Source organism: Eublepharis macularius, chromosome 8, assembly GCF_028583425.1.
Source record: "Eublepharis macularius isolate TG4126 chromosome 8, MPM_Emac_v1.0, whole genome shotgun sequence".
In the NCBI taxonomy this organism is placed as follows: Eukaryota; Metazoa; Chordata; class Lepidosauria; order Squamata; family Eublepharidae; genus Eublepharis; species Eublepharis macularius.
In genome coordinates, this window is record NC_072797.1 from 141364015 (window position 1) to 141385903 (window position 21889).

Consider the following 21889-nt stretch of genomic DNA (forward strand, 5'->3'; position numbering starts at 1 on the left):
GGTAGTGGTGGAGAGTGCCCTCAAGGCATAGCTGACTTATGGCGACCCCTGGTGGGGCTTTCAGGGCAAGAGACTAACAGAAGTGGTTTGCCACTGCCTGCCTCTGCAACCCTGGTCTTCGCTGGAGGTCTCCCATCCAATTACCATCCAAGGTGGGCCTGGCTTAGCTTCTGAGATCTGACAAGGTCAGGCTGACCAGGGCTATTCAGGCAGGTCCTGGCTGCCGCTGCAGGGTTCTCTCTATGAAATTAGACCCGGCTGAGGTCCCGCCCCTTTCAAACCCCACCCCCAAATCTCCAGGAATTTCTCATCTCAGAGTTGCAACCTTTTGCGGCTTCTATGCGCAGGTTTGGTGGGGTGGCCTGGAAGGCCTTCCACAGCGAGGAGGCTCTTTGGGATGATGATCATGGCGCGGGTGGCTCTCTCCACGCGCATGGGGCGAGTACCCGCTGCATGAGCCGACGCCTGCACTGCTCTATGAGGGGGGAATGCAAAAATAAAAATTGCAGCCTGCAGCATCTCTCAGCGGGGTGGTGCCTGCTTTGCACAGCGAGTTTCCGAGTCCAGCCCTTTCTTAATACAGAACGGCGATGGGCTGCGCGCAGAATGGTTGCCCCGAGGCGACGGCTGCAGCGGCTGCCTGATTCTCCTGCCTGCGCCTCGCCACCCGCCCGTCCTCAGCGACGCTCCGGGGCTCCCCGACGGTGCGTGCCGGGCTCCAAGGGCGGTACACAAAGGGGGGGGGGGAGGCTCGGCCGTTCCTCCTCTTCCCCGGGAGCTCCACCCACCCGCCTTTCTTCTCCCGGTCGTGGGGACCGTGCGGTGCCGTTGCAAGCGGGGTGTGAGCAGGGAGGGGATTTTTTTTGTAATATTAAAGGTGCAATTTAAAAAGAAATTAAAGGCGGGCGGGAAGGCGCCTTTCTCGAGCTTGGGCGCCTGGCCGGGCTTCGCGTGCCGCGCCTGCTGCCTGAACGCGAGTCCCCGGCGCCGCAGCCGCACCTGCCCGCCGAGCGGCGTTCGCTCTGCAGGGGGAGAGGCGGGGCGCGGCCAGCCTCTGCAAGCCTTGCTGCGGGCAGAGAGGCGAGCGAAGCCGGGCGGCTCCCGGGCCCTTGGCGCTGCAGTCCCCGCTTCGGCCCATCAGAAAGGTAAGCGAGCCTGGCGAGGGGGCACCTGCCGCGGAAGGGCCGCCCGCGTGTCCGCTGCAGCGCCCGGAAGGTCTGTTTCCGAAGACCGGGTGCGGGGAGAGCGGCGGAAGGCGCGGCGGGCAGGGCAGAGCCTTGCAGCCCTTCCGGGATGGCATTGAAGGGTGGCCCCTCTCGGGCGTCGCCGCTCAGGAGAAGGCGAACTCGCGTCCTCGGGAACGAAAAGGGCTCTTCTGCACCGCGCGCATTTGGCAGCGCTGCAGCGTCGCCCCGCTCGTGCGTTGGTTCGGCGGCTTCGGGCGAGCCCCTTTTGCAGAGAGGAGACCCCTGAGCCGCTTCTTCCCCCTAGAAATAAGGCGCATGCTCTGCCAGGACTTTACCCTGTACAAGAAAACGGTTTTCATGTTGCAGAGGTGATGTAGATTTCCCAGACAGGAGTGGCTCTCGGCCCCGTGTCATTCTGTGGCTGAGGGGAGGGTGCGATGTTTATTGGGATTGATATGATAACTGATGATGACTTGGACATTTGATGGCAATCTTTTGATTTATGAAGGCCAGCTGTTGATTTCTGGATGAGGCAGATTCTGGTGGGGGCTGGCAGAAACTGGAGTGTAATGGGGCATTTGAAATCTCAGAAATCTGGGCTGCTTGGTGTGGTCGTCTGTGGTGCACGAGAATCTCTTCCAGGTGATCAGCCAGCTAAACTTTTGTCAGTTGGAAAGGAGCTGATTCTCCTTTTCTTCCAGGCAATTAGTGTGTTGAATATTTGTTAACAGAAGTATTTGTGGGCATTTTATGGGCAGTGAGCAAGCAACCCTTGTGGACTTATTTCCAAGGCTGCAGGAACTGGTACTAGGCAGAATATGGGCCAAGCACTGGCAGTCTGATTTTGGTTAGCCTGGTAACGTTCAGAAGAGGTGAGTCCCCATAGCTGTACTTAGAAATCTGTTTCTTCCCCTTTTATTATAGTTTGATCTCAAATGACACATTCCAGAATTGCCTTTTCTATTTCTTGACATTTACAGAAATAGTTAAATACTTGTAAAATATTTTATCCTCTCAAAGCAAGATGGAGATCCCTCATTCTTCATAGGGTGTGCAGTTAAGTAGAATAGAATAGACTGGCCCTTACTTCTGAACAGACCTGCTTAGATGGTTCACTTGATCACTTGTATTTGGGGAGGGGTGGAAATATCACATCACATTCCATAAAACAAGCCAGAAAGGTCTTATTATTTTTGAATATTATTCAGCAAAATCTGTTTCCCCCCAAATTCTTCTCCCATTTCAGTGTCCATTTACAGACAACACCAAATAATTCTCATCTAGCAGCAGTTAACAACTCCATTGTAATGAGCATTCTGGGTTTCCCCCCCCCCCTCCTTGCAAAATATGTCTGTAATGGAGTGGAAATGGTATGGAATACTACGTTTTACTTATTGTGAATTACTTAATGCCGAGTAAAAGGGTGTGCTGTTTCTCTGTCCTTCTCTGTGCTTACGTTTAGGGACGGGTCATGGCTTGATGGTTGCTTGGCACGCAGAAGGTCTCCGGTTCAATCCCTGCCTGACATGTCCAGTTAAAAGCACCAGGTTTTTGTTGATAGGAAAGACCTCTGTCTGAGGCCGGGAGAGCTACTGCTAGTCTTAAGCAGACAAATACAGGCTTTGATGGACCACTGCTTCATGTATTCATGTGTTGGAGGGATAGTTAAAGCTGTTGACCAATACTGTAGGACAGGGCTTTTTTTCTGGGAAAAGAGGTGGTGGAACTCAGTGGGTTGCCCTCAAAGAAAATGGTCACATGGCTGGTGGCCCCGCCCCCTGATCTCCAGACAGAGGGGAGTTGAGATGGCCCTCCGTGCCGGCAATCTAAGCTCCCCTCTGTCTGGAGATCAGGGGGCGGGGCCATCAGCCATGTGACCATTTTCAAGAGGTTCTGGAACTCCGTTCCACCGCATTCCCGCTGAAAAAAAGCCCTGCTGTAGGAGATGTTGATTGTTCTGACTTTGGAAAACTGGATGAAGATGAGCAAAAGGATGTTTTTAAAAAGTGCTTCAGCCAGAACCAAGGCCTAGATGTTACTGAAATGAGGAAAGAAAATGGTCGGTGGCATTCTCCTTTTCATTCTCACGATAACCCGGTTGGTAGGTAGATTAGACTGAGAGTGCTCCTTGCTGTCACTGAAGGCTTCTAATTACAAAGGTGGTGCTTAAATTTAATTTTTAAAATTTAAATACGTAAACCCATTGTGCTCTGTGTCCCTCTTCTGTAACTTCAGAATGCCACAGTAGGTGATCCTGATTCCTGACCCTTTTGCTCCAAGAAGGGGTTAGGGTGCTCTCAGGTGCTAGGTGATTGCATGGAGACGTTGCTTGGTGTCACTTGAACTGGCGCTAATTGCTGTGTGCTAATCACCAAGTGCTGGAGAACACGAGAATTGCTTTGCCTTGTTCAGATAAACACCCGTCGATTTCAGCATTCTCTTTCTAGCAGCCCCTGGAAGCTCGAAAGCAGGGCATAAAAGTAGCAGCTGTATGCTGGTGCCTGGAACCAGCAGCTAGCATCTCCATACCGAAACTAGGAATTATTTATATTCTTTATGTCTAAAGTTGCCAAATGCCTGGAGAGAAAAAGTCCTGAGTCTTTATCAGAGGTCTGATAGGATGTTGTTTTGTGGGTGGTATTATTTACCTGTCAGCAATAAAAAGCTTCAAGTGCCCATCTCTGTGCATTATGTCTCTTTTAAAGAGACAGAAAATTTTTATCCAGACCTGTTGGCAGCCTTCCTCCTCCTATGTGCCTCCCTTTCTTATCCCTACAATCTCGGGACAAATAACACTAACGCAGGAAAACTAGCAAACCCTGTCCCCAATAAATGGATTAAAGCTAGTCGTTTGGTGTCTCTTGACTTATTTATTTGCTGCATTTGTTCTCTGCTCGTCTCTCAACCCAGTTGTTTACCTGAAAAACACAACTGCTGGAGACGTACCTACACTGGAAGCGCCTTTAGAGACTGGATGAGATAGCCAAGAGGTCTTCTCGGTTGATCTGAAAGACTGTGTGAGAGGAACCAATATTATTGTAGCATAAGCTTCCGAGAGCCACAGCTTTCTTCGTCTTCGTCTGGCAATGCATCTGACAAAGAAAGCTGTGGCTCTTGAAAGCTTATGCCACAATAAAGTTGGTTAGTCTTAAAGGGAATCTATGACAAATCTATGAATCGGTCAAGAAGCACCAGTTTTTAAATTGCCTGTTCAATGGATGTAAAATACTTTTGTGATGTGCTTGTTCCTTCAGTGCTGCCCCATCATACCCGTCTCCCATGCTGTATCAGGAACATGTGGATTTTTTATCACAAGACATATATTCAGGTCCTTTGAGTACTTTCTATGGCTAATGAGATGGTGGTTCTATATCAAAATTCTGGCATGGGGAACTACCCACGTGATCTGGGCTAGCCCCCCAGTCCAAACAAAATGCTGCTGTTCCCGAAATAAATGTGTATTTGGAGCCCTTTGAACAAGCATTAAATGAATGCTAAGGCTTCTTAGAACTAAGGCCTGGTCGCACTGCTTCACATTCACCTAAGTGGATTAAGGGCTGGGCAGCACCCCCAAATAGTTGGGGAGGGGGCTCACGGCAAATGCTCATACTTGAGGAAAGGCTTGAATGCATCAGGAAGTTGAGTGTGCGGAAGAATGAGGGTTTGTGGGATAAGGGGTGAGGAGTGCATGCCCCCCCTCCCATTTCTGGGTGTCAGTAGCCGATATTATTTTTCTAGCTCTCGGCCCCTGGAGTTGAGGATTGAATTTTCCTGCTTGGTGATTTTTTTCATCTTCCGAGATGGGGTTTCCACGGCTCCCCTTAGCTCAGATGATCAGACGGCTAATTAAGCGTGACATTAGCAATTTCTCTTAGGGCCTTAAAGTATGCTTACAAGCAGGGTGGATTTGATTTAAATCAAACTGATTTAAATCACGATTTAAATCACGATTTAAATCACTAGTCATTAAGGCTTGATTTAAATCATAGTTTTCTACATAAAGACTAATTCTTGCTGGTATAACTTTAATATGCAAGTAGATGCCTGCCTTACCGATAGGTAAAGGAACTTCATTAAAGTATTCCCAAACTGGGTCTCTTTTACGGCCTGCTGCCATTATAGGTTTTTTCCTCCAAGGAAATAATGTGATAAACCTCAGGTCATACACACAAAAGATCCAAAGACTTGTGCAGTATTGTGCTCAAAAAGTTTCACTTTCATTTTGTACTGCTTGCCCCTCCCTCCTCACACTTAGTTTCTTCTTGTGCAGATCTATTCCACTCCAAACAGTCAGAAAAATATTGTTTCTGTTTACTGAACTTCTTGAAACTTAGCACTGAAGGGGTTGGTTCTGTCTTCATAGGTTTGTAGAACAATAGGATTAAGGTCTTTTTCTCAACTCTGTTCATGTTATAACATTTTTGCTGTGAAGAAGAGGCATGTGATCTCTGCTGAGCTGACACAAATTCAGTTTTCAGAACTGCAAAACCAAGCATCTGTGATAATATCTTGTAGGCAGAGAAACTGCCCAATAATTTTACAAAAACCTCTGGAAGAGCATGACATTGTGAATGGATTAATGGAATTTATTTACCAAAAAAATTAAACATATACAGCCTTATTCTACGTAATTAAAAACTAATCTTTATTTCATGATGGAATAACCTTTGGATGGTAATATATTTTCCTCAAAAAGCATTTTATTTTAAAAAAATCCGATTTAAATAAAAAAAAATCCGATTTAAATAAAAAAAATCCGATTTTTTTTTTAAAAAAAATCATTGATTTTTATCCACCCTGCTTACAAGGGAGAGAGCAGGGGAGTGTGAAGAAGGACCTTCCATAGAAATGGGACGGCCAGCATCAGGGCCACACTTAGGCTGTGGGTGGCCATAAGCGCATGATGCTACCTTATCCTAAGGGCCGTGCTACAAGTGAGGAGTGACCCTTGCCTGGCAAGTGAACAGACTCACGTGTATTCCTCCCTGTTCACTTGCCGTTCACTTGCGCTCCACTTGATCACGTAGACCCTCTGCGTGCAAAGCAGTTGCTTAACCGCTGAGCCATGGCTCATTCTCACATCTAGCCAGGGAAGGTGTTTTGACCAGCCCGCGGCTCCTGAGATCAGCTACTGAACCTGGAAGAAAAGCCAGCAGAATCATAGAATCGTAGGATTGGAAGGGACCTCTAGTGTCATCTAGTCCACCCAGAGTTTGCTCTGTTGACCAGGCCAAGATTGAAGACCAGATTTTAAATGTTTATATCAGGCCTGACTGATCCTGATATTTCGTACTGCCTGCAAGTATGTACACCTTCTGTTGTCTTTTTTATCTGAACTTGAGCATGTGCGTTCCTGGGGACTTCTCTAGTTTCAAGATCAGCTTCATACTTCTTTTTCAGGCTCTTGGTTCAAGTTCTGGAGTTCCTTTTTTTCCTTTTTCATGAGCACAAAGAAAGGCAAGGGAACAGCAAATAGCATTGCAAGGGGTGCTGCTGAATTACACTCTTGCCACACCTGTCAAATGAATTAGGATCCTGAGCCACCCCTGGTAAAAGAGCTTTTGTTGACCTCACACGTGCCGAACAATGCAGTAGGGAAGTGCCCTTTCGTGGAGTTTTTAAAAGGGAAGTTCATGCACACCTCGGCTTTGTGAAGTGTGTGATTCTTCACCGTGTCAAGATGGTCTGCAAGCCAAACGTTCCATGTAGATCGGTTCTCTTTTAGTCCACAAAGGCCTCTGTGTGATGCAGAACCCTTGTTGAATAGCTCCAATGTGAAGCTAATGAAAGGTAAAATGATGCTCAGATAAGCTTGTTTTCCTGCCGTGGAGGTGTAAAACGATCATTATGCCAGGGGCCAAGGAGAGACTTTATGGCACAGAAGAGATGATGATGTTGGGACTAGTTCTGAGCTCCTTTTGTCTTAGAGCCCCGGTTAAGGTAGGAGAATGAAAGAGATGCTGTGGTCTTCTGTTAATGTACTGAATGCTGAGTGATGCCACCTCAAGGTGCTTAAGTATTGTTGGTTCTTCCAAGAGCCAAGAACTGCATGCCATATGATACTGATTTTATTTTCTGCTGCTGCTGTGTTAAAAATACTGGCTTTGGGTTATTACTACTTCATGCTGTTTTGGCTTGCTCATAGTGGGCAAGCCGGATGCTCTAGCCTCACCAGGGCTTTTCTTCAGCTGGAACGTGGGGGAACGGAGTTCCGGCACCCTCTTGAAAATGGTCACATGGCCGGTGGCCCCGCCCCCCGATCTCCAGACAGAGGGGAGTTGAGGATGCCCTCCGTGCTGCTCGGCTACTACAGAATAGTGAATGGTTACAAAGGTTATGAGATGATGCCTAATATTGCGCTGACTGGTGGTTCACAAACTAAAAATTTACAGCTTCCTTTCATACAGTCAATGCCTTTAATGTGTGTTTGTGGTAATTTTTACAGTAGCTTTTTGGTGCTGCAGACCGTTGTTATTTCTTAAGGTTCTTGAGGCTGAGATATTTGTGTCTTACAGGTTTTGTGGCTGATTGAAAGAGTTCTGTACTCATAGCTCACATCACTAACTGCCAGGAGTTCTGTCTTAAGCAGAGTGATATTCCCTTCCAGGGCTTTTTTTCAGCTGGAACGCTGAATGGTGGAATGGAGTTCCAGAGCCTCTTGAAAATGGCCACATGGCTGGTGGCCCCACCCCCTGATCTCCAGACAGAGGGGAGTTGAGAGGGCCCTCTGCACCACTCTAGCAGCGTGGAAGGCAATCTCAACTCCCCTCTGGCTGGAGATCAGGGGGTGGGGCCACCAGCCATGTGGCCATTTTCTCCGAGGGCAACCCACTGAGTTCCACCACCTCTTTTCCCAGAAAAAAGCCCTGTCCCCTTCTAAGCCCGCTGTCTTCATTGGATTTAAAAGGGGGTAACTCTACATAAGATGGCACTGTAAGCTACATCGTGTTCTAAGGCCCCATGTAATTCCAAGCAGCAGGTTACCATTCTCATTGAAAATCCATTGCTGACAACTTTGCCAAGTGAGAACTGGCGTTATCTAGAATCACAGGATCATAGAGTTGGAAGAGACCTCTAGGGTCATCTAGTCCAACCCTCTGCACAGTGCAGGAAATTAACAGCTACCTCCCATCACCACAGCCCCAGGGACCCCTGCTCCATGTCCAGAAGATGCCAAAATACTACTAGAGGCTGCCAAGGGTATAAGTCCACAACCAACACAGAAAATTCTCAATTACTGCTCCATAAAGCGCTCACGCAGATAACCTCACACACTGTATGTCCAAAATGCATCAAACCCCAAACACAGAACAAACATGAATAAACATGAACACAAACGTGATTCTTTTTTTCAGCTGATGATTCGAGTGTCACAGAAAAGGAAGAGTTCATCCTCCTGCCCAGCGCTGATATCGTTGTTCTTCCACGGTGAATGCTTGGGTTGAGTGGAGGCAGATAACGGTGTCATGCCAGAATAGGTTCTGAAAGTAAGGAGAGATTTCTATAACCAATTCTTTCCTAAGGATTTTTTGTTGATCTCATGGATGGATTTGCATCTGTGTCTGATTAACTAAGCCAATCCGTTAATTATTTTTACTGTACTGCTAATCAGTACAGTAAATGGCAGTTTAATGATCTGTTGACTGACTGCAAATGAAGCTGAGGAGACCTTTCCAACCTTCAGCAAAGTGGTGGTGGTGCCAGCCAGGACATTGCTGCCTGGCTTCCATTGAACTAATTGTGGTCCTTCAAGCAAGGCTGTGATAGATGGTCACTCCATCCGGAAAGGAACAGAGTGAGGCAGGAAGTAGATTTGGAACGTCACTCCTATGATGGGAAAGCTGATGTCCTCCTTTTCAGTGGAGAACACGGTGCACAGATAGATCAGAAAGACAACAACGCCGCTGGTACGTTAGGAGCCTGACTCAATGCCAGAAGGACCTCTCATAGGCTCATCACGGATAAAAATGGGACAGTTGTCATTGCAGCTTCTGCAGAAAATCGGAATTGCTCTTGTATTGTGTTGCCAACCCATGCAGGATGGCCAACTGCTGATCTCTCGGCAGCATCAGGCTTGCATTTTAATGTCTGGGCCTTGCAGTGTTATCTGTGGTCCATAGCACAGGAGGCTTGGAGCAAAGGAGGAGGAGGCAATTTCTACGCCTTGAGGAGTTCATTAATAATGGAAGCCATGAGGCACGAAGCCCCTTTTGGCCATTAACTGATCCATAGGTACGCAGGGAACAATTCTATGCTGGTCAGCTCAGAACAGTAAGACCCATTTTATCCAGTGGGGTTTAGTCTCAGGAAACTAGGGTTGCCAGCCTCCAGGTAATGGCTGGAGATCTCCCGGAATTACAACTGGTCTCCAGGCCACAGAGATCAGTTCACCTGGAGAAAATGGCTACTTTGGGGGGTGGACTCTATGGAATTATGCCATGCCAAGGTCCTTTCCCTCCCCAAACCCCACTTTCTCCAGGTTTCATCCCCCAGATCTCCAGGAATTTCTCAAGTTGGAGCTGGCAACCCTACAGGAAAGTCTAAGTAGCAGAACAAAGGGGCAAAGCCAAGTCCAGCCATAATCAAAAGATTAAAGATTCACAGAGCCGGAATAGATCCAGAGGAGTTAGCCGTGTTAGTCTGTAGTAGCAAAATCAAAAAGAGTCCAGTAGCACCTTTAAGACTAACCAATTTTATTGTAGCATAAGCTTTCGAGAATCACAGCTGTCTTGGTCAGATGCCTGATCGGGCGGAGGTTCACTTCGGTGAGCTGTGCAGAGACGGATTGTTCTATGCTGATACACCAAATGGGTTAGCTGAAGCTAGAGAGCCAGTTTACACAGCCTGCAAGTAGATTAAAAATCTTGGCAATGAATCTGTTATCAAGGGAAGATAATACAGCTGTTGTGGTCAAAGTATTAAAAACAGGTTAAAATCACAATACATACAATTGCAACAACTGAAATCATCAGTAGATGAAAAGAAGGCCTGTTTTCCGCCTGAGTATCTGCTCCACCCTTGTGGTGCGCTTTGTATTCTCTTGCCAAATTTTTGAGGGCTTCCTTGGCTCGAGATTCGGTTGTGTACAAAGTGCAGATAGCTTTGCAGTGGTGCTGCTTGTCATCAAAAGTGATTTGAATAGTTATTTTCCATGGAGGCGCTCGCATCCAGTAACTGCTGGCTCTTTGCAGCGAACAAATAGAAATATGGATAGTGTAACGTGACACGTTTTGCCCAAGACACCCTGAGGCGACTCAGCTATTTTGCTAATAATTTTCTGGCTTGCTTTTGCTACTAGGGTTCTTTCCTCCTCTTAATGTCTTGTTCCTTCACTTCCTACAAGATAGTGCTGTGCCTGAACTTCTTGTCATGAACATAAAGATTGAAGGCCACATTGGACGCCTTCCATAAGGAAGTAAATGTATATAGGAGTGTGAATTTTTATCCAGTCTGTGCCTTTAGGGCGATTCTTAATCTAGTAAGGGAATAATAATAATAACCGTGCTTATATACCACTCTTCTAGACGGATCAGTGCCCCACTCAGATCAGTGAACAAAGTCTGTGTTATTGTGATCCCCTCAATACAGCTGGGGAGCTGGGCTGAGAGGAGTGGCTGACCCAAGGCCACCTGCTGAGCTGGTGGCAGGAATGGGATTCCAACCCAGCAGAGTGCCGATTCACAACCCAACCACAACCGCTATGCTACAGAATATCTGTGCTGAAGTAGATTCTCTGTGGATCTCTCCCTTTCTGGATTGGACTTTAAAAAATGCAGTATGTATTCTCTCTGGTCATGTTCAGTTGAAAAATACAACATTTTATCTAGCCCCATTTATCTCCAGAAATCAATGCTTTCCAGTTTTGTGGCTAGTATACTCTAATACACAGTTCTTTTCTATTGGGGACTGATTCACCTCTGTTTTTAGATTATCCTTTTCTGTTTTCCTGCTATATTTTGTCTGAATAAGTGAAAAAGGTATTGTCAAGAAGAAAAAGCTTTGTAACCTGGAGTTTGCCCTATTACTGAAACCAGAAAGACACAGTTGGTTTACTTCTCTTATTGTTCTATGGAGAAAACTGATAAGGGGCAATATTTTCTTGGTGTCAAGGTAACAGAGTGTGAAGTTAAATGCAGCATTGTCTCTAAGGGAAGTAGATTGAAGGATTTTGATTTGTTTGTCTTGGTGATCCTTTAGAAAAGAGGAGTGCAGTGAACAAGCAAGATGGACTCATTCATCGAGTAATTCCAAAGGGGTGGCTATGTCAGTCTGTTGCACCAAAGATAAACAGGAGTCTTGCAGTACCTCAAAGACTGACAGAATTGAAAATCAAAGAAATAACTGGTTATGCAATACCTAAACATCCTGAAACAATATTACTGAGCTTGTGGAGAGATCCAACAGTACCAACAATCAGGAAAAAATTTAATATTCATACTGCTTGCTGCAGCTAAAATGTTGTTAGCGTCAACTTGGAAACAAGAGAGATTGCCAAGCATAGCACAATGGAACGGGAAACTGTGGGACATTTTCAACATGGAAAAAATAGCTGATCATCTTCATTCTATAGACAATCCACAACATCAATCAATGTTTTTTGAACACTGGTTACCCTTTCTGAACTATCTGTGCAACACCAATCGGTTACCTAATGCGGACCCTTATACATTCAAATCTTTTTGCTACAACTTGAACATGTATATTTACTGTACTTCACATAATGGCTGAATCCACACTTATCAGCACAGCGCTAAACAGGCAGAGTGAGTGTGTCTGGCGCATTTTATGATGTCATCACGCCATGATGCCGCTCTCGTGGTGTGATGATGTCATAAAATGCGCCAGAAAGACGCTCTAACTCTGCCTGTTTAGCGCTGTGCCAGTAAGTGTGGATTTGCCCAATGTTATTATCATTAATCTAGTCTATGAAACTATCTTTACTTCCAAGAATTGTTAAGCTTTTGTATTTTGTTCGTGTTATATGTTGTTAACTAAAGTTTTAGAAAAGTTTGGAAAAAAATGACAAAATAAAAAGTTTTTTAAAAGACTGACAAAATTTTGTTCCAGTGTAAGCTTTTGTGGACTAAAATCCATTTCTGTGGATTTCTTTCATCTGAAAAAGTGGGCTATATTCACAAAATATAGGAGAACTTAAGGGCCCTTCGTTAGTTACATGAGGAGGCGGTACATCTATCTAACATGACCCTTCGTGCTTCCCATTCTAACCAGAGCACTGCTGCCCAAATAGTTTACTTCTCTTATTGTTCCGACCCTATGGCATCCTTCTCAGATCAGTTCTCCAGTTTCCTGGGACAGATATCTTTTCTTTTTTGCCTATATTGCTCCATAAAACACTACGGTCACTGATCGAGCTATGACCTTCAAAGCCCTTCACGGGCTGGGGCCCTCGTGTCTAAAGGACCATATCCTCTCGTATGTCTTGTGCACAGCTACTGTCTTCATCTGCTGACCGATCCCTTCCTTAGGGGGGGGGAACTACCTGGCTTCCCCCAGAGCTGGGCCTTTTCCGTCATGGCCCCGTCTCTTTGGAATGAACTGCATGAAGAGGTATGGGGAGATGTGCTGCAAAGTCTTGTTTGCTGGGGCGTTTGATGGTGTGTAAGCAGCAGGCATCTTGGGTAGGAGTATTTGAGATTTTTAATTTTATTTGGTTTTAATTCACGTTTTAATGTAAGCCAACTTGAGCCCAGAGGAAAGGTGGGGTATAAATATTTTAATAAATAAATGTTGGTGGTGATAATCTCTTGAGTTGGGACAGTGGCATGGGGGAAAGAGCTGAATCCGTCTCTCTTCTCCTTGCCTCAGTTTGGAGTTGGATTGGGGGTCCTGTGTGGTTGCTGTTTACAAAGAACAAATGCTTAGGAGATCTAACCCATGGAGCTCCCATGGGCCCTCATAAATGCTTTCTGACCTGTGTTGCTGCGGCTGTGTCAGCTGCTCTGCTGTGATTAGTCTCTGTGCCATAAATCTTTCCAATTGTTCAGATTGTACTGGGGGGAAAAACCCTTTTGAGTTGTTAGATCAAGATGGGCAGCCCTGTAAGTCTGCCTGTAGCAGTAGAAAAGAGCAAGAGTCCAGTAGCACCTATAAGACTCACAATGTATGGTAGGATGTGAGCTTTTGTGAGCCACAGCTTATACCCTACCACAAATTTTGTTAGTCTCATAGGTGCTACCTGGACTCTTGCTCTTTTCTATTATTCCTCTAGGGTTTTTTGACAGCAGTTTCCCCCTCCCCTTTGCTAATGCTCAAGAACAATGAAAAGATAAAATGCTATTATGTGCCTCATCTGTGCCCCTTAGCCAAGTCTCTCTGCTAACACAGGGTCTAGAAGCGAACAATCACTGCTGTTCTCTCTCCTTCCCCTTCGATTTTATGAGGGCATACTGCAGATAACACACACAGAAAGTTGACATCCCTCTGAGTAGAGGTTGAGAACTTTATGAAGGGAGCATCATTTCTCTGGCACGTCGTGTAGACTTCACAGGGCCAGTTGGCTGCATCCAGGTGCTGAGGCCCTGTCATTGCTGTCTTGAGAGACATTCACCCTAGCAACAAAAATCTCCACACAAGAGTCGCTGAGCGCTTTCCTTGGTCAGTCATTCTTTCCCTAGCATTTCTCCACCCCCACCACTGGAGGACTTTCCCCTCACGTTCTTAAAAATTGGTAATTGCTGGAGCGCTGTAGCATTATAATGTTACAGTGCCACGAATCGATCTGCTAGTTCCTCTGAATTCCCAGCTCTTGTTTTTTAGGAGTAAATTTCTAGTTCAAGCCCAAACAAAGTTCTCTTGGTTGGCAAAACAAGCCAGGTTACACCCCTCAGCCATCCCCACGTTGAAGGGAGGCGCAGACATCCCAGAGCCTTCTGGGGCCTTGCTCTGCTCAGGTACTCAAAGGAGTGCTAGTCAGGGGTGCTCTTAGCCGATGGACAAGAACGGCAGCTGTCCCAGGCCCCGAGAAAAGCAGGCTCCTGCTCCTCCTTGCAGCCTGGCCTGTATGGGGCTTGGGCAGCTGGCTTCCAGAGGCAGCAGTGGCTCCCACCTGCCTTGCAGGGGGTGAGGCCTGCTTCTTGCTGGGCCCCAGCAAGGTGGGGGGTGGCAGCGATTTTAGGTAGGGTTGCCATCTCCAAGTTGGAAAATTCCTGGAGATTTGGGGGGTGAAGCCGGGAGAAGGCAGGGTTTGGGGAGGGAAAGGACCTCAGTGGGGTATAATTCCAGAGTCTGCCCTCCAAAGCAGCCATTTTCTCCCGGTGAACTGATCTCTGTGACCTGGAGATCAGTTGTAATTCCAGGAGATCTCCAGCCACCACCTGGAGGCTGGCAACCCTAACTTTAGAGCCCCATCCTGGACTTTTGCCCAGGTCCTCAGAATCACTAAGAGCAGAACCACAAGTGACAAAAGGCACAGGTTGGACACTTGTCAGCTTCCCTCAAGTTTTGATGGGAAATGTAGGGCGTCCTGGTCTCGCAGCTTCGCTCTCCGACTGCTGCCCAATGGACTTTTCAACTGTCACTTGTCCAACATTCCGCCAAGCTGCCTACATTTCCCATCAAAACTTGAGGGAAGCTGACAAGTGTCCAATCTGTGCCTTTTGTCACTTGTGGTTCTGCTCTAAGACTGCCCTTGGTGGCAGTGAGCTAGGAGGGAAGCCTGAGAATGGGGTTGATACAACAGGAGCTCAGGGTGGGGGATCTCCTACCCTGACCGGGGGGCTGGCAATCCTAATGGATAGAGAAACAAGAGCAGGGTCTCCATTATGGAAATACCACTTATCTTTAGCACTGACTGGACCGAACAGAAGCAAGAAGAAAACCCGGTGGTACTCTGTGTTGGCAAAGGCCGTTTCCACACATCCTTAAAGGGACGGCCCACTCACTGAAGGCTGGCAGCTTTTCCCCTTGACTAGTCCAGACGTCTCCATTTTCAAAATGGTTGCAGTCTGTTTGGCTTCTGTTCTTTTGGCTGAAAAAATGGAAGCCAAACAGCCTGCAACTATTTTGAAAACGAAGATGTCTGGAGGCAAGGGGAAAAGCCGCCAGCGTTTGGTGAGTGGGCTGTCCCTTTCAGGACGTGTGGAAACGGCCAAAGCTAGAGAGAAATTTTAGAAGCTAGTGGTCTTTCAACCACAGAATTGATAAAAGTTGTATTAGGTAATGTAACCTGGTAGTTGGAGGCCTCCCTGTTGTTTCCGCATGGACAAAGTCCCATTGAAGGTGGTAGAAGGTCAGGATGGCTCATCATGGACTGCTTTTTCTACTTTTAGAATTCCCCTCTTGGATTGCTAGATGAGGCATTTTCCGAAATAGTTCCAAAGCGGTTTGAAACCAGATGGCTGTGTTGGTCTTTTACTCTGGGAAATCCACATGATTTACTAATGTTAATTGATTTCATATATTCCAGACAGGAAGATTAGATAGTGACTTTATTGGGGAATCAGATGTTTGAGGCAGCTAAGGGGACTCACTCGATATTACAACAGGATGTTAAATATTTCTTTGAGACTTGATGTGGAAGGTTTTAAACAATTGCTCACAGGTCTTATTTCCTCAAAATGGTTACAGGCGAGAAAGGTAATTGGACGGTAATAAATCTTACTGGTTTTGTACTGCGATAGCTGTGGGAACATATGGATTTTTCAAAGATTTTGCTGTGAGAACTGAACTGTAAAGATAAACAAGACTTCTGCTGGTCCGAGCTTGTGGAATCCTTCCGCCTCAGCTACGTCACTGTGAACAACAAACAAGGCAAGAGCATGGCTCTCCTCAGGGAGGGGGTGCCTGGCCCAGCCGGTGGCTGACTCCTTAGCAACTCTGATAAACAGAGATGATTTCACAGCCCTCGTGGATAATCTCGGGAGTGTCTACTTGCCTTTTTCTTTGCTAGGCTTGCTCTTGAGATAAAGCTGCCTAGGAACAAACTAGAACCCTATAAAAGTGAAGCAAAAACCAATATCCTTTTTGGCCATTATGTTACCTTAGGAAGGTTAGCCAAAGGCCCCGTTAAAGTTAATGGGGATCATTCTTTTGATTTTGATTTTTCAATCGGTTTGCTTCTCGCTGTCTGGCATGAATATATAGTTTCATACTCTCTTTTCTTAACAGACCAGCCTTTAAAGGTTCGATTTCCTTTGAAAGCAAATGAGTAGACCTGGCTCACACAAGCATTGCACATCTCTTGATTTCTCTGTACTGGATCATAGATCCAGAGGAGTTAGCCGTGTTAGTCCGTAGTAGCAAAATTGAAAAGAGTCCAGTAGCACCTTTAAGACTAACCAACTTCACTGTAGCATAAGCTTTCGAGAACCACAGCACGGTTGCATCTGACGAAGAGAGCTGTGATTCTCAAAAGCTTATGCTACAGTTAAGTTGGTTAGTCTTAAAGGTGCTACTGGACTCTTTTTGATTCTGTACTGGATGATTGTGTAAGCTGGTTCCATTGAACAGCATTGTGTTTGCAGTGATGCTGAAGCCTCTGTGTTGTTAGATCCGCAAGAGCCCATTCACACATCCAAGTCATCACGAGTGTCCTCATGAATGTGTGAATCAGAGGCAAGCCGTAGATTGGGGTCCTCGCAAAAATCACGTTTCCTACTCATTGACACGGGAAGGAATTGCATCATTCAGCCAGCCCAGCGCAGATGGTTTCTTTTGCAGACAATACCAGAGTGATATAAGACAAGATGCAGAAGTAGCCCCCACTTATATAAATCAGATCTTAACAGTAGTAGTAGTTCCAAATTAATTACTGCAGAGTGTTAAGGGTGTTTGTGATAGAGTAGGTGGTGAGATTCAGAGAGCAAAAACTGAAACTACCATGTATGGGAATGTGAACTAATTCCAGAATAAACCATCTAGACAGCTGAATCTCTGAGGTTTATCAGCATCTTCTCCCCTTTGAAATCTCTTTTCAATATGCCTCTGTGTTCTGTTTTTGAATTACATTTGTGAGCAGCTGGTGAATCAGCCCTTCGTGTTCGTTTCTCTTGGTACCCAGAACAGATAACTTCAGTGTGGGAATTATCTTGTGGGGTTCCACAGGGCACAGTCTTATCCCCCATATTATTCAACCCCTTGGTAAAGCCCTTAGGAGAAATCATTCCTAGCTCTGGAATTGGATGTCACCAATATGCAGATGACGCCCAGCTCTGTATCTCGCTATCCAAAGCCCCTGCTGATGCACGAGAGGTCTTGAGTCGCTGACTGACAGCTGATCGGGGGTGGGTGGGTGGGGAGGAAGACTGAACCCAGACAAGATTGGAAGTGATGCTGGTTGGGAAGACGGAGGTATCAAAGGACACTGTGCTCCCCACTTTTGATGGGGTTCAGTTGACCCTTGCAGACTCATTTAAAATCCTAGGGGTTATTCTCGATCCAGCCCTGCTACTAGGGAAGTAAGTTAATGCAGCTGCAAGAAACGCCTTCTTCCAACTCAGTCTAGCCTGGAAGATGGCCCTCTTCCTTGACATGGCCGTTCTGGCCACCTGGATCCATTGAGACTAGACTACTGTAATGCACTCTACATAGGTCTCCCCTCAAAGTCAACTTGGAGACTCCGGTCGTTGCAGAATGCCACAGCTTGACTATTATCTTTTTTTTTTTAATAAAATTTTTATTGGATTAGAATCATTTAATTTCACACTACAATCAATTCCCCCATTTCCCAATTTCTAACCCCCTCCCTTTCCCCCCCTTTTTGTAGACTTCCAACAGTTTTCCAACCCTTTGTCCCTTTTCCCTTACTCATTTTAAATTCATCTATCTAACAAACATATACTTTCCCTTTATTCTAAGCAATAATTCTTTAACTATTTTTAATACTCTGTACCCTATCTTTAAGTCCCTTCTTCCATATTAGACAAACAATTTGTCTCACTTTTCATAATTTCAAATATTTCTATAAACCATAAACCATATAAACCATACATTCATATAAGTCAACAAATTTAACTTATACTCTATATGTTACTTTTCCTGCCTATCTTATCTTCATTCTGCTTTAGTTATATTTAATTATATTATTATTTTTATTCTACTTTGATTATACATCTATATAACTATCATCAAAAGTTATCGATCAATTTGACCCATATATATCTTCAGGTAGACTTATTCAATTTAGTACATCATACAATTTTTACCAAAAGTAATATTCGTTAGTCTGTCCATATAATTAGTTCTTTTCTATCAATATTCTATATATTATTCTATATATAATAATCTAACAAAATAACTGCTTAGAAATTCTCATTTACTTCTCCACCCCCCAGTAAAGTCACCCCCCTCTGCATTTTATTATGTTTCAATAGTTCTCGAACTGCCACAGTTCTCCCACCTCCCATTTCTTCACCAAATATTGTTTCAGCTTCTCCCAGTCTGTGTTGAACTGTCCTGGGTCAAGGTTTCTCAATTTTCTTGTCATTTTGTCCATTTCCGCCATATACAGCAATTTGTAAATCCAATCCTCAATAGTTGGCACTTCTTGTACTTTCCATTTTTGCGCATACAAAAGTCTAGCCGCTGCTGTCATGTAAAATAACAGTGTCCTGTGTTGGGCTGGAATGTCCTCCATTCCCAAGTTCAGTAGCAGGAGTTCTGGGTTCTTATTAATTTGAAATTGTAGAATCTCACTTATTACTCTTATTATTTCCCCCCAGTACTGCCTAGCTACCTCACACGTCCACCACATATGATACAGGGAACCCTCATGTTTTTTACATTTCCAGCATTTGTTAGAAGTGTTCAGATTCCCTAGCGCAATCTTCTTTGGTGTCATGTACCAACGATAAATCATTTTGTAAATGTTCTCTTTAATATTAGTACACGTCGTAGTCTTCATTGTATTCTTCCACAAGTATTCCCATGCCTCCATTGTTATTTCTTTGTTGAAATTTATGGCCCACTTCACCATTTGTACTTTAACTGTTTCATCTTCAGTATACCATTTCAGCAGTACTTGGTATACCTTGGAAATTTCCTTCTTGTCCTCTTTTAAAAGTGTCTGCTCTAGTTCCGAGTTCTCTGTTCTTATGCCTCCCTTTGCACAGTCCGAATTGTAGAGATCTCTGATCTGTCTGTACTGAAACCAATCATAGTTTGGTGATAACTCGTCCTGTGTCTTTATTTTAAGTTTAGAAGATTCTATTCGGGTTATCTCCTTATACGTTAAACACTGTTGCTCAGTATCGACAGCTCTCGGATCTATTACCTCATATGGAACCACCCATAGGGGGGTTCCTTCTTGTAAATAGTCTCTGTACTTCTTCCAAGTTGCATATAGGCTTCTCCGTATGTAATGATGCAAAAACATAGAGTTCACTTTTACTTTATCATACCATAGGTATGCATGCCATCCAAATATTTTTTATATCCCTCTAGGGCCAATAATTTCTTATTCTTCAGCATCATCCAGTCTTTCAACCACACTAGGCAGATTGCATCGTAGTAAAGTCTTAGATTGGGCAGTTGCATTCCGCCTCTTTCTTTTGCATCTTGTAAAACTTTCATTTTCACTCGAGGCTTCTTGCCTGCCCAAACAAAGTCTGATATTTTCCTCTGCCATTTTTCAAACTGCTTAGAGTCTCGGATAATTGGTATTGTCTGTAGCAAAAACATTACTCTTGGTAACACATTCATCTTAACTGCTGCAATCCTTCCCAACCATGACAAGTTCAGTCTATTCCATTTAATCAGATCTTGCTCTATCTGAGTCCATAATTTTTCATAATTATTTTTGAATAGATCTATGTTCTTTGCAGTCAGTTCAATTCCCAAATATTTCACCTTACTTGTTACTTCACAGTCTGTTATTTCCATTAACAGTTGTTGTTTTTGCTTAGTCATATTTTTACATAATATCTTTGACTTCTTTTTGTTAATATAAAACCCTGCCAAGCCCCCAAACTCCTCAATCTTCTCTATCACTTTTGGCATGTTCTCCATTGGGTCTTCTACAATTAACATTATATCGTCCGCAAATGCTCTGACCTTATAAGAAAAGTCCTTTATTTTTATTCCACGAATTTCTTCATCTTGTCGTATTTGTATCATCAGAATCTCCAATACCAGAATAAATAACAGCGGAGACAACGGGCAACCTTGTCTTGTTCCTTTACTTATAGTCAGTTTCTTAGTGGCCTCGTCATTCACTACAATTGCTGCATTCTGGTCTCTATAGATTTCTTTAATTGCTCTTATGAATCTTTCTCCCATTTGTAGCTTTTCCATAGTGGCAAACATAAAGTCCCAGTTTAGGTTGTCAAACGCTTTTTCAGCATCAACAAAGAAGAAACCAACCTCTTTATCACAACGCTTATCATAATATTCAATAGCATTGATCACTGTCCTTAGGTTATCTCTGATTTGTCTATCTGGCAAAAAGCCTGCTTGTTCCTCCTCAATAACTTCCGAAAGCCATCCCTTCACTCTCTCCGCCAGTATCTTCGCAAAGATTTTATAGTCATTATTAAGTAACGATATAGGTCTGTAATTTTTCACATTAGTCAGATCTTGACCCTCTTTGGGGATCAATGATATGTTAGCTTCATTCCAGGTGTCTGGAATCCGTTGATCCTTTAAGACTCCATTGATCACCTCTTTTAGGAATGGTGCCAGTTCGTTAGCCATTACCTTATAAAATTTAGCTGTAAGTCCATCTGGCCCTGGTGCCTTTCCTAGATTTGTTGACTGTATTGCCTTTCTTATTTCCTCATCCGTTACTTCGTTATTCAATCTATCTCTCCAAGCTTCCGAAATTACTGGGAGCTTCATTTTCTCCAAATATGTCGCTATTGATTCTTTGTTCACCTCTTTCTTATTGTACAATTTGGCATAAAATTTATAGAAGGCTCTACTAATGGCTGTCTGTTCAAGATACATTTTGTTATCTTCACAAATTTTATTTATTGTTTTCTTTTCCTTTCTCTTTTTCAGTTGCCATGCCAAATATTTCCCAGGTTTGTTTGCACCTTCAAACGCTTTTTGGTTCAATCTTTTAAGATTCCACTCCAATTCTTTGTTATTCATTGCTGTCAGCTGTTCTTGAAGTATTTTAATGTCCTGATAAATTTTCTTTTTCCCTGGTCTCTTCTTTAACTGTATTTCTTTGGCTTTTATTTTCTCCATAATCTCCTGTCTCTTCTCCTCTTTCTTTTTTCTGGCTCTTCCATTTAAGTCCATTAGTATGCCCCTAATTACCGCCTTGTAGGTGTCCCAAACCTTGTTGGTTGGTACTTCTTTATTCATGTTGTATTGTATGAAGAACTTTATCTCTTTTCTGAGCATCTCCATGTTCTCTCCCTCTTGTAACAAGTCCTCATTTATTCTCCATCCTTTCCTTTTGCTCCTTCTCCCCAATTTCCACATAATTGGATTGTGATCCGAGCCTACCATCGGCATTATTTCCACCTCCTTAGTCCATAACGCTAAGTCTTTTGAGGCCCAGATCATGTCAATTCTCGATAGTGTAGAATGTCTTGCAGAGAAGAACGTGAGTTGTCTACTTTTAGGGTTTTGTCTTCTCCATACATCTTCTAAGGTTTCCTGTTGTGTCAATTCGAAAAACAGCTTTGGTAACAGTCCTCTTTTCTTTTGTGCAGTTGGTGATTTTTTATCTAATTCCAAATTTGTCACTCCGTTGAAATCTCCAGCAAGAATTATCTGGTCATATGAAAGTTCATCTA

At 44.3% G+C, this 21889-nt stretch overlaps 1 protein-coding gene across 1 annotated transcript in view; it reads left to right on the forward strand.

Moving 5' to 3' along the window:
- Positions 1 to 1088: 1088 nt before the first annotated feature.
- Positions 1089 to 21889, forward strand: part of CORO2A (coronin 2A) — a 97997-nt gene continuing 77196 nt past the window's right edge. The window contains exon 1 of the mRNA XM_054987164.1: positions 1089 to 1145. The gene's annotated coding sequence lies outside the window, so the exon portion shown is untranslated. The remainder of the gene's footprint in view (positions 1146 to 21889) is intronic.